Raw genomic sequence first — 13826 nt, forward strand, 5'->3', positions numbered from 1 at the left:
GTCTGTAAATCTTAAATTAATGACTAAGAGGATTAAGTAAATTTACACCAAGTTGTGTATGTTGGAATTTCTTGAAAGAGAGTATCCAGTATTTTTCTGATATATTATGCATGTGTAAATTAAAAATTATAATGAAACAGTTTTTTAGGTTTGTTTCCCAAAGTGATTATATCTTTAGATGTATATAAAAAAGCAAAATGTAACCTATATCCTTGAAATATTGTCAGGCACAATAAAATCAGTGATAACATAAGCCTTCCAGGAATTAGAAGCATATGAAAAAATAAAATAAGCAAAGTTGAACTAGTTTTAAGTTTATTGTCTTAAGGGAAGTGAAAAGCAATATGATCTTAGTTACTGCTCATGTAACCTTTTTTAAAAATTTGCTTTAATGTAGCTGATGGATATTGCCTCTGAATATCCTTATAAAAAACGTTCTCTGGCCGTGCGCGGTGGCTCAGGCCTGTAATCCCAGCACTTTGGGAGGCCAAGGTGGGCAGATCATGAGGTCAGGAGATTGAGACCATCCTGGCCAACAAGGTGAAATCCCGTCTCTACTAAAAATACAAAAATTAGCTGGGCATGGTGGCACGTGCCTGTAATCCCAGCTACTCAGGAGGCTGAGGCAGGAGAATCCCTTCAACCTGGGAGGTGGAGGTTGCAGGAAATAATATGGAATTGTAGTAGAGATAAAAGAAATTAATCAAACAGGAAACAAACTTACAATAGAAATGATCAACAAATCAAGAAGTTGAGTTTTGAAGACTAAAAGAAATTTATAAATTTCTGACTGGATTGGCCAAGAGAAAGAAAGAAGGCACAGATAATGTCAAAAATGAAGAGAGGAATACTTCTCAGATTCTAGAGACATTTAAAAAAATTAGAGGAAATTATGACCAAATTAATGTCAATAAATTTGAACATTTACATGAACTATTTAAATTTCTAGGAAATATATCTTACTAAAACTGCCATGAAAAAGAGGAAATCTGAGCAGTCCTATAACTGTGAAAAATAACGATTTTATAATATTAAAAATCTTCCTACAGCCCCACTAATTACTAGATTTTGTCATCTTAGTGAGCTATGTAACTTGTTTCCGCATCTGAGAAATGAAGATAGTAACAATGCCATAGTAATATTGGAGGATTAAATGAGAAAATGCCTGTAAAAGTGCATTGCACAGGGCCTAGCATTTGCCACATGATCAATGCATGCTTGCCTGTGTTAGTTTCCTTTACAGCTACGGTGTATCACTGAGTGCAGAATGTGTGTGTTCTTCAGGCTCCCTTGTGTGCAGGCTCTGAAAGGTAAAGGGGCCTGCTCTTTGTTCTGAAGTAAAACTGCTCAGGGCATTAGGTGGATCTGAAATTTAAAAATAAAATTGAAAGTAAATCAATCTTTTCCTTAAATCAGATTGTCTCTGCTTTTGTTTTGCACACCTGCCTCAATATCAGTCTTGGAATTTTTTTCCTGCTGTTGTGGGTGCAATTTTTGTGATATGTACAGAACCACCTACCCTACTCCAGGCCTTGGATCCTGACCTTAGTGGCTTGGAAAAGGCTATCACTTAGAATTTACACTCCAGTCCTCACTATCACTGTCTCCATTCTTCTTCCATCTCTCCACCCTGGGGAGATTTCCCAGCCTGCTATTTGATTTCCCATTCGTATGGTTCCCCTAATCTCCAGACCATGTAGTACTCACTAGCCAGAGTATTGCCCATGTCTTCCATGTTACATAAAGTTATTTCCAGCGTATCTGATCTCTTCTCATCCTTTCTCTGTCACTCGGGGGCTTTGCTCAATCTGGTTGTGTCACAATCTTTTTTTTTTTCTTTTTTCTTTTGAGATGGGGTCTCGCTCTGTCGCCCAGGTTGTAGTGCAGTGGCGCGATCTTGGCTCACTGCAACCTCCGCCTCCTGGGTTCAAGCCTCCTGCCTCAGCCTCCGGAGTAGCTGGGACTACAAGCGCCCGCCACCACGCCCAGCTAATTTGTGTGTGTCTGTGTGTGTGTGTATTTTTAGTAGAGACGGGGTTTCACCGTGTTAGCCAGGATGGTCTCGATCTCCTGACCTCGTGATCCACCCACTTCGACCGCCCAAAGTGCTGGGATTACAGGCGTGAGCCAACGCGCCGGGCCGGTTGTGTCACAATCTTTAGGAGATTCCCTCTTTCTTGATCAGAGAGCCCTTCACTCCATTCCTTGCCTCTGCAATCATGAGGGTGTGACACAGATGAAGGTGTGACACAGATCTCATCTCTTCCTGGAATTCCCAATCTCAAGAGCTTTTCTTCATGGTGTTGCTGACTTAAACGAGGGTGCCAGCCAACTGTGGGGCCCTCACCCCATTTAAAGAGGTTCATTTCCTTGTCACAGTGTTGTGATTTATTTCACTTTGCTCTTATCTTTAAAATCGGGTTCATTTCCTTGTCCTAGTTAGGCTCCTCACCATACCTACTCTGTATTGTGTTTCTTCTTCATTTGTCAGATTTTTTTTTTTTTTTTTTGAGACAGAGTCTTGCTCTATGGCCAGCCTGAAGTGCAGTGGTGCGATCTTGGCTCACCGCAACCTCTGCCTCCTGGGGTTCAAGCGATTCTCCTGCCTCAGGCTCCTGAGTAGCTGGGACTACAGGCATGCGCCACCAAGCCCGGATAATTTTGGTATTTTTAGTAGAGATGGGGTTTCACCGTGCTGGCCAGGATGGTCTGTGTCTCTTGACCTCATGATCTGCCCGCCTCGGCCTCCCAAAGTGCTGGGATTACAGGTGCGAGACACCACACCCAGTCCATCTGTCAGATTTTTAAAAGCTGTTTCTTTCCCTCTCCCCATTCCCACCTGTCCAAATCCTGTCCTTCTTTCAGGCATCATCTCAAAGGATATCTCTGAATGAAACTTCTTTGGCAACCTCCTCTTCTTGCCCCCTCTCCCCACAGGACTCTAGTCCACTTAGAGCACTTAGGTTACTCCACCTAAAGTTATAATTACTTGTGTATACCTGCCAAAGGCCCCTACTACATTGTTAGGTACTTGAAGGCAAGGATTATTTCTTACTAATCTTTGCAGCTCCCACAGCACCCAGCACAGTGCCTGGAATATGGGAGTTACTCAGGAACTATTTGATGAATTGAATTCATACATGTAAGGATCCAGAAGATAAAGGAAATTATTTCCTTCAGTTTCCAGACTGGGACCCAACAGTGCCCTGTTTCACTGTTTATTAGGAAGCAGGTTGTATGGACCTGGAGGTGCCAGATAAAACGAAGGCTTCCATAATACACATTCATTAACCCTGCTAGGGTTGTCTCATTCATTCATTTATGCACTCATTCAACAAACATTTGTTGATGACACACTGCTAAACTCACAGCTTTTTTTTCTTTTCCTTTAAAGTGAGATAACAGGGAGTGGGACCCTTCCATTAAGGCATTTATAACCTGGTTGGAGAGTTGGAAATATAAACAACTGACTGTAAGGCAAAGTGAAGTAGGTGCTAGAATAACATATAGGTCAAATTGTCTGAGAGCACTAGTCCTTGGTTTCTGCAGGGCAGAAAAGAGGGATATTGGAAAAAATCAAGATGGTTCAGAAGAAGGGCAACTTTGTTTTCCCGGGTGGACTCACAGCATCACCATGATAACAACTAGGCCCTGAAAGGGGGAAATCCTGTCATTTCCAGCAACAACATGGATGAGTCTGGAGGTCATTATGCTAAGTGAAATAAGCCAGGCACAGAAACATAAATACCACATGATCTCACTTATATGTGGAATCTAATAAAGTTGAACTCATAGAAGTAGAAAGTAGAACAATGGTTAACAGAGGCTTGGGAGAAGGTGGGGAGGGAGAGAATGGGGAATTGTTGATTAAAGGGTACAAAATTTCAGATAGACAGGAGGAACAGGTTTTGAGATCTACTGCACATCAGGGTGACTATAGTCAATGGTAATATATATTTCAAAATAGCTATGAGTAAATTTCAAATGTCTCACTATAAAAAATAATAGGTAAGTGAAGTGATGGATGTGTTAATCAGCTTGATTTAATCATGCCAATTGTATACATACATCAAAACATCACATTATACCCCATAAATATATACAACAAAGATTTGTTAAAAAAAAAAAAAAAGTGAGCAGTCATTGTGGCTCACACCTTTACAGGTTCCCAGCACTTTGGGTGGCCCAGGCAGGAGGATTGCTTGAGGCCAGCCTGGGCAACATATTTTGTTGCCGTATATGAAAAAAAAAAGTCCCCCTGAGCTTTTCTGGCCCACCTCTCATCAAATCCCTGGCACTGTCTCTGCATTTGATGAGAGTGCGAGGTAGAGTGGGTAGGAGCAGGCAAGTCAAGTTGCTGTAGACCTGTGCTGTCTAATATTGCAAGATGTAGCTAGTGGGCACTTGAAATGTGGCTAGTCTGAACTGAGATGTATTAAGTGTGAAATCCACCTTGGATTGTGAAGACTTAGCACAAAAAAAGAGTTATTTTTATTTTTATTTTTTGAGACAGAGTCTCACTCCATCACCCAGGCTGCAGTCCAGTGGCACCATCTCTGCTCACTACCACCTCGTGCCTCTCAGGTTCAAGTGATTCTTGTGCCTCAGCCTCCTGAGCAGCTGGGATTATAGGCATGTGCCACCAAGCCCGACTAATTTTTGAATTGTATTTGTATTTATTTAATTTTTATTTTTTGTTTTAATTTTTGTATTTTTAGTAGAGGTGGTATTTCACCATGTTGGCCAAGCTGTTCTCAAACTCCTGAACTCAAGTGATCTGCCCGCCTCGGCCTCCCAAAGTGCTGGGATTACAGGTGTGAGCCACCGTGCCCAGCCAAAAACAGAATAATTTTCATGTTAATTAGATGTTAAAATCATATTTAGGATATATTGGTTTAAATAAAATATATTGGCTTTTTTATTTATTTATTTATTTTACTTTTTTAATGTGGCTACTTGACCATTTAAAGTTAGGTACACCCTGGGCAATATAGGGTGTAGACCCTTGTCTCTACAAAAAAAATAAATAAATTAGTTGAGCATGGTGATGCATCCTTGTAGTCCCAGCTGCACGGGAGGCTGAGGCAAGAGGATCACTTGAGCCCATGGGTTCAAAGTTGCAATGAGCTATGATTGTGCCACTGCATTCCAGCTTGGGTGACAGAGTGAGACTCTGTCTCTAAAAATATAAATAAACAACACTATACATGGCCGACATTATACAGTTGGCCCTTCATATCTGTGGGTACTGCTTCTGTGAATTGAACCAACTGTGGATCAAATATACCTGGAAAAAATAACAATACAACAATAAAAATAAATTTTAAAAATATAGTATAACAACTATTTACATAGAATTAGATTGTCTTAGGTATTACAAGTAATCTAGAGATGATTTAAAATATACAGTAGGATGTGTGTAGATTATAAGCACAAACTACACCATTTGATATAAGGGACTTGAGCATCGTGGATTTTGGTAGCTGTGTTGGAGGTGTCCTGAAACCAATCCTCTGCATATCCCAAGAGACCACTGTATTTCTATTGGACAGTGCTGTTCTAAAGGCTGTTCCCCAGGCTCAGGTACCCTAGGAAATTTGGAAAACCCTTGGGGGAAACAGATAGATCTTGATACTGAGCCGGGACCCAGTCCCACTGGTATTTACCAGTCCTGACCTGGATCCAAACTCCCAGGGACTTTGGAAGTGCTATAGGCATCACTTGGGTCTAGGCTATGGTGGAGTCAGGTCACAGATAGGAAACTTGGTTCTCTCCGTTCTGTATTTTCCTGTGACTCAGGCCACAAGAACAAATGTGACAGGGTGTTGGTTTGTTTTTTGTGTTTCTTTAAAGTGGCTTCCTTGAAGACACAAATAGCTTCTGAATGGCAACGATAAGGGGCCAGTCTGGTAGAGTCTTTCATAAGAGCAACTAAGCTTTTGATCAATAATCATTTAGCATACTGCTTGCCTAGGTGACTTCTTATATACAGAAAAAGGCGGCAAGGTGACGACTGAAACAAGATGCTATGCTGCCAGCTTTCAAGATGGAGGAAGGTCCCCAAGAATGCAGCTCTAGATGCTGGAAAAGAGAAATAAACAGATTCTCCCCTAGAGCCTCTGGAGGGAGCTCGACTTTGCAGACACTTGGATTTTGGCTCAGTGACACTGATTTCAGACTTCTGACCTCAAGAACTGTGAGAGAATAATGTGTATTGTTTTTAGCCATCGAGTTTGTGGTAATTTATAACAGCAGCCATAGGAAATGAATACAGCCAGGCACTATTCTAAAGAACTCCCTTGTATTGGCTCATCCAACTCTCACCTCTTCCCATCTCCTTATTGATGGTGGGGAGGTGTATCCAGGGATCATACTTACCAATCTACCATCCTCACTAGGCTTCACCACACACCTGTACTCACATGCGCAGGACCTTCCAGACCCACTTTATTCTAGGCCAGGGAGAGACCTGAAGAGCCTCAAGCCACAGCTTTCTCCCAAACCACTCCTCACCAATCCCATAACCCCATAAACCAGGGTCCAGAGTGAAAGAAGTTGCAACAAGGAATCTTTTCACTGACTTGTTTTGTAAATCTGGATTTTTATGTTAGATTAGGATGAAGGTGGCACCTTCCTCCATCTCCAGGGCCAGCAGCATAGCATCTGGTTTCCACCATCACATTGCTGCCTTCCTCAGTAAAACCCTTCCTAGATTTTACTCCCTCTATCTCCCTCTTACAAGGACACTTGTGATTACATTTAGGGTCCACCCAGGTAACCCAAGAAAATTTCCCCATCGCAAGATACTTAATAACATCTGCAAAGACCCTTTTTCCATTAAGGTAACATTCACAGATTCCAGGGATTAGCGCCTAGATATCTTTGGGGGCCATTATTTAGCTGCCACGCTGGTATAAAGTAAATGCTTAAGAAATTAGCTATTATTATTACTGTGCTAAGCACTTTTTATGTGCTAATTAATCCTCACTACAACACTATGAAGCAGAGACTATGGGTATCCCAACTTACAGAGAAGAAAGAGGCTTAGAGAGCTTAAGCAGTTGCCTAAAATCAGATGGCAAGTGTCAGAGCCCATGCTCTTAGACTCCATACAGGCTGATTTTGGGAGCACCACCTATGACTGCACTTGTGGTAAGGATGACACTCACCCTACTTTTCCATTTGAATCATTTGAGTGGTTGTATGTGTTCTTGGAGTAGGGGTGGTCTTTCCCCATAGAGTGTCATCTCTTTCAGGACAAGGAGTCTGTCTGTCATGGACTTTCTCTTGTGGTTTGGTGCTCTGCACATACTGAAAACAAAATTAATATTGTTGATTTAACTGCCAAAGCTGGAGCACATAAGGATCAGTAAGTGTAAAGAATACTGATCAAACAGAACAAGCTCTACCTCCTTATCTGCCAACCCCTAGAGGTTGACATGGTGACAGGGGTGAGTTGAAAAGGAAGAAGTTTAGTTTTACCTTCTAAAGGTCAGCCTGTCTGTTGTCTGGTACAGGTAGAGATTACAACAATAACCCTTCAGGAAAACATTACATTTTGTCCCATGAAAAATAAACAGTGTTTTGTCCATGCGTCACATACTAGTCTTTCTGGCATGATGGACTGTGGTTAAACTCAGCATAACCTGGGAATGGGTAGGAGATGGACATCATTGAGTAGGAGAAAGTGAAACTGGGAAATGAACTGTGGAGAAAGAGATCTCCACAGGGTCAGTGACAAGTATTCAGAATGATCATGGGAAAAAGCATAGTGTGGAGGAAAAGGGGGGCAGTGGAAGTGACTGAAGTTCAGACTGCATTCTGGGAGATGAAAGAAGCAAACAAAGGCACAGCACTAAGGAAGGAGAGGAGAAGGAGTTTGAGTTATACAAGATTTTCTCTGAAAAATGAAAGATACCAGAAGTGGCCATATTAAAAACCATCTCATAATGGACCTGCTTTACTTCAGAAGGGATACGTGCTAGTATTTGGTAAGTCTGAGAAATCATCATTGCAGTCTTGTCATGATGAATCATGTAGTGGCCACCCCAGAAACCTGAATCACTAAAGCTTCCTTTCCTCACCTCATTGCCATATAAACTGACTAGACTGGGATGGGAGAAAAAGATGGAGGCTTACAAATATCCTCTCCAGCATCACCCAGGCACTAAGGGCAGTGAGGTGGCCAAGGTCCGAGTCCTAGGGCTTTTAGATTTCCACTGATACCGCTCTAGGGGATTTGATGGATGTGCTTGTTGGCTCATCATGTCATCCCCTTTCCGTAGGCACATCTGTAAAAATGTCACCAGAAGGTGGCCCAGTGAGCAGGAAACCCCAGGGGTGGGGTATGGGAGGCTCCATGGTTCTAATGGCTGATGCCACCCTGCTTCAGTGGCCTGATGCCTCCATGTCTGTTATTAGGGTGTTCCTACTGTGGGGATTGGCACATTGTTTTTGTCCTATGTTATTATGCAACTGATTAGGTTGAGACTTAACCTAATCTGGTGCAGTCCAGTTCCTATTTTCCAGAGATGACAGTATACTCAGGCCACTTAAATTTGATCTGGGTGTTGGTGACACTATTACACACCCACAAATAATTCAATAATCTCTTTGGCTGTGTCATTTCTACTGGTGTCTAACCTCATCCTTTTTATTTGGGTCCCATTGATTTTATTCTAAGTTTTAGGGATACTTTGGGGTGTCATCCCAACATATTGCCTGTATAAATACTGTCTCCTTAATTCCACAATTGAACATTACAGAGAGTTAGTGTTATTCTTATTTTACGTCTGAAAAAAATGGACACTAACAGGTTTGGTAACTTGTCCAAAATCATGTAGCTAGTAAATTCTAAGAATTGTGATTCCAGGCGGGCGCGGTGGCTCATGCCTGTAATCCCAGCACTTTGGGACGCTGAGGCGGGCAGATCACGAGGTCAGGAGATTGAGACCATCCTGGCTAACACGGCGAAACCCCGTCTTTACTAAAAATACAAAAAAAAAAAAAATTAGCCACGTGTGGTGGCAGGCGTCTGTATTCCCAGCTACTCAGGAGGCTGAGGCAGGAGAATGGCGTGAACCCAAGCAATGGAGTGTGCCGTGAGTTGAGATTGTGCCACTGCACTCCAGGCTGGGCGACAGAGTGAGACTCTGTCAAACAACAACAACAACAACAACAACAACAAAAAGAATTGTGATTCCATCTCTGATCACTCTGGTTTTAAAGTTCAGTCTTTTCCTACATAATGCTGAAGTGACCGGGAAAAGTCAAGCTTCTAAAATGGCAATTCAATTGGGAATTTACTATTATGGTCTGTGATGATGACATCTTATATCATGTACAACAGTGGATCAAACCTGACTGCACATCAGATCATGTTGTTGAGCTTTTAAAAACTATACATGCTTGGCGAGGTGTGGTGGCTCATACCTGTAATCCCAGCACTTTGGGAGGCCGGGCATATCACCTGAGGTCGGGAGTTCAAGACCAGCCTGACCAACATGGAGAAACCCCGTCTCTACTAAATAATACAAAAAATTAGCTAGGCATGATGGCACATGCCTGTAATCCCAGCTACTTGGGAGGCTGAGGCAGGAGAATAGCTTCAACCTGGGAGGCAGAGCTTGGGATGAGCCAAGATGGTGCCATTGCACTTCAGCCTGTGCAACAAGAGCAAAACTCCATCTCAAAAACAAACAAACAAACAAAAAAACAAAAAACTATACATGCTTTGAATGTATTAATACAATTAGATTTGCTAATATTTTGTTCAGAATTTTCACATGTATGTTGATGAGAGAGATCATCCTGTAATTTTCCTTTCTTGTAATGTCCTTGTCTGTTTTGGATATCAAGGTTATACTGGCCTCATAAAACAAGTTATAAAGTGTTCTCTTCTCTCTCTCTCTTTTTTTTTTTTTTTTTTTTTTTTTGGCAGTGACAGGGTTGCACCTTGTTGTGCAGGCTGGTCTCAAACTCCTTGGCTCAAGGGATCTACCAGCCTTGGCCTCTCAAACTGCTGGGATTATAGGCATGAGCTACTGCACCTGGTTCTTCTCTTCTTTTTCAATGCCTTGTATTTAGACAATGTTATCTGTACTATTTCTATAGTTTATACCTCACAAATATTTTCATTTTGGCCTAATACATGGTCAATTTTTGTGAATTATCCACAGATACTTTAAAAAAAAGGTGTATTCTCTTTTTTGAGTACAAAGTTTTATCTGTGTTATTAATCATGCTATTTAATCCTTCTCTGTCATTTCGGCTTCTACTACAATGTTTCCATTTTTTCTTGTATATCCTGTGATTTTATGTTTTAATTAATATTCATGGTGGTGCTAAGTTATTTGGTGCTTAGGTATTCATAACATTGTAACTGGTGAACTGCATTTTTTTTTATCATTATAGATTATTTATTTGTACCCCTTAACATTTGTTTTTCCCCATGTTAGCCTTGCCTGATGGGGAGAAACCAGAGCAGAAAAGCAGGAAATTCCAAAAATCAGAGCACCTCTTCTCTTCCAAAGGATTGCAGCTCCTTGCCAGCAATGGAACAAAACTGGACAGAAAATAAGTTTGACGAGTTGACAGAAGTAGGCTTCAGAAGGTCGATAATAACAAACTTCTCCAAGCTAAAGGAGGATGTTTGAACCCATCATGAGGAAGCTAAAAACCTTGAAAAAAGGTTAGATAAATGGCTAACTAGAATAAATAGTGTAGAGAAGACCTTAAATGACCTGATGGAGCTGAAAACCACAGCACGAGAACTGCATGACACATGCACAAGATTCAATAGCTGATTCGATCAAGTGGAAGAAAGGGTATCAGTGATTGAAGATCAAATTAATGAAATATAGTGAGAAGACAAGATTAGAGAAAAAAGAGTGAAAAGAAATGAACAAAGCCTCCAAGAAATATGGGACTTGTGAAAAGACCAAATCTACATTTGATTTGTGTACCTGAAAGTGATAGGGAGAATGGAAACAAGTTGGAAAATACTCTTCAGAATATTATCCAGGAGAACTTCCACAACCTAGCAAGGTAGGCCAACATTCAAATTAAGGAGATACAGAGAACGCCACAAAGATACCCCTTGAGGAGAGCAACCCCAAGACACACAATTGTCAGACTTACCAAGGTTGAAATGAAGGAAAAAATGTTAAGGGCAGCCAGAGAGAAAGATCAGGTTACCCACAAAGGGAAGCCCATCAGACTAACAGCAGATCTCTCGGCAGAAACTCTACAAGCCAGAAGAGAGTGGGGGTGGATATTCAACATTCTTCAAGAAAAGAATTTTCAACCCAGAATTTCATATTCAGCCAAACTAAGCTTCATAAGTGAAGGAGAAATAAAATCCTTTACAGACAAGTAAATGCAGAGAGGTTTTGTCACCACCAGGCCTCCCTTTATAAGAGCTCCTGAAGGAAATACTAAACATGGAAAGCAACAACCAGTACCAGTCACTGCAAAAACATGCCAAATTTTAAAGACCATCAATGCTAGGAAGAAACTGCATTAATTAACGGGCAAAATAACCAGCTAACATCATAATGACAGGATCAAATTCACACATAACAATATTAACCTTAAATGTAAATGGGCTAAATGCCCCCAATTAAAAGACACAGACGGACAAATTGGATAAAGAGTCAAGACTCATCAGTGTGCTGTATTCAGGAGACCCATCTCACATGCAGAGACTCACATCGGCTCAAAATAAAGGGATGGAGGAAGATCTACCAAGCAAATGGAAAGCAAAAAAAAAAAAAAAAAAAAAAAGCAGGGGTTGCAATCCTAGTCTCTGATAAAACAGACTTTAAATCAACAAAGATCAAAAGAGACAAAGAAGGCCATTACACAATGGTAAAGGGATCAATTCAAAAAGAAGAGCTAACTATCCTAAATATATATGCACCCAATACAAGAGCACCCAGATTCATAAAGCAAGTCCTTAGAGACCTACAAAGAGACTTAGACTCCCACACAATAATGGGAGACATTAACACCCCACTGTCAATGTTAGACAGATCAACGAGACAGAAGGCTAACAAGGATATCCAGGACTTGAACTCAACTCTGCACCAAGCGGACCTAATAGACATCTACAGAACTCTCCACCCCAAATCAACAGAATATACATTCTTCTCACCATCACATCACACTTATTCCACAATTGACCACATAATTAGAAGTAAAGCCCTCCTCAGCAAATGTAAAAGAACAGAAATCACAACAAACTGTCTCTCAGACCACAGTGCAAACAAATTAGAACTCAGGATTAAGAAACTCACTCAAAACTGGAAAACTACATGGAAACTGAACAACCTGCTCCTGAATTACTGGGTAAATAACGAAATGAAGGTAGAAATAAAGATGTTCTTTGAAACCAATAAGAACAAAGACACAATGTACCAGAATCTCTGGGATACATTTAAAGCAGTGTGTGAGGGAAATTTATAGCATGAAATGCCCACAACAGAAAGCAGGAAAGATCTAAATTCAATACCCTATCATCACAATGGAAAGAACTAGAGAAGCAAGAGTAAACAGATTCAAAAGCTAACAGAAGGCAAGAAATAACTAAGATCAGAGCAGAACTGAAGGAGATAGAGACACAAAAACCCTTCAAAAAATCAATGAATCCAGGAGCTGGTTTTTTGAAAAGATCAACAAAATAGATAGACCACTAGCAAGACTAATAAGAAATGAGAGAAGAAACAAATAGCCACAATAAAAAAAGATTTGCATTCCTCTGATGACCAGTGATGATGAGCATTTTTTCATGTGTCTGTTGGCTGCATAAATGTCTTCTTTTGAGAAGTGTCTGTTCATATCCTTTGCCCACTTTTTGATGGGGTTGTTTGTTTTTTTTTTCTTGCACATTTGTGTAAGTTCTTTGTAGACTCTGGATATTAGCCCTTTGTCAGATGGGTAGATTGCAAAAATGTTCTCCCATTCTGTAGGTTGCCTATTCACTCTGATGACAGTTTCTTTTGCTGTGCAGAAGCTCTTTAGTTTAAAATCCCATAGAAATACAAACTACCATCAGAGAATACTATAAACACCTCTATGCAAATAAACTAGAAAATCTAGAAGAAATGAATAAGTTCCTGGACACATACACCTTCCCAAGACTAAACCAGGAAGAAATTGAATCTCTGAATAGACCAATAACCGGTTCTGAAATTGAGGCAATAATTAATAGCCTACCAACCAAAAAATCGTCCAGGACCAGATGGATTCACAGCCAAATTCTACCAGAGGTACAAAGAGGAGCTGGTACCATTCCTTCTGAAACTAATCCAAACAATACAAAAAGAGGAAATCCTCCCTAACTCATTTTATGAGGCCAGCATCATCCTGATACCAAAGCCTGGCAGAGACACAACAAAAAAAGAGAAATTTAGACCAATACACCTGATGAACATCGATGCAAAAATCCTCAATAAAATACTGGCAAACTGAATCCAGCAGCACATCAAAAAGCTTATCCACCACGATCAAGTAAGCTTCATCCCTGGGATGCAAGGCTGGTTCAACATATGCAAATCAATAAATATAATCCATCACATAAACAGAACCAATGATAAAAACCACATGATTATCTCAATAGATGCAGAAAAGGCTTTTGACAAAATTCAACAGCACTTCATGCTAAAAACTCTCAATAAACTAGGTATTGATGGAATGTATCTCAAAATAATAAGAGCTAGTTATGACAAACCCACAGCCAATATCATACTAAATAGGCAACAAATGGAAGCATTCCCTTTGAAAACCGGCACAAGACAAGGATGCCCTCTCTCACCACTCCTATTCAA

This window comes from Pan paniscus, chromosome 16 (genome assembly GCF_029289425.2).
Source record: "Pan paniscus chromosome 16, NHGRI_mPanPan1-v2.0_pri, whole genome shotgun sequence".
NCBI lineage: Eukaryota > Metazoa > Chordata > Mammalia > Primates > Hominidae > Pan > Pan paniscus.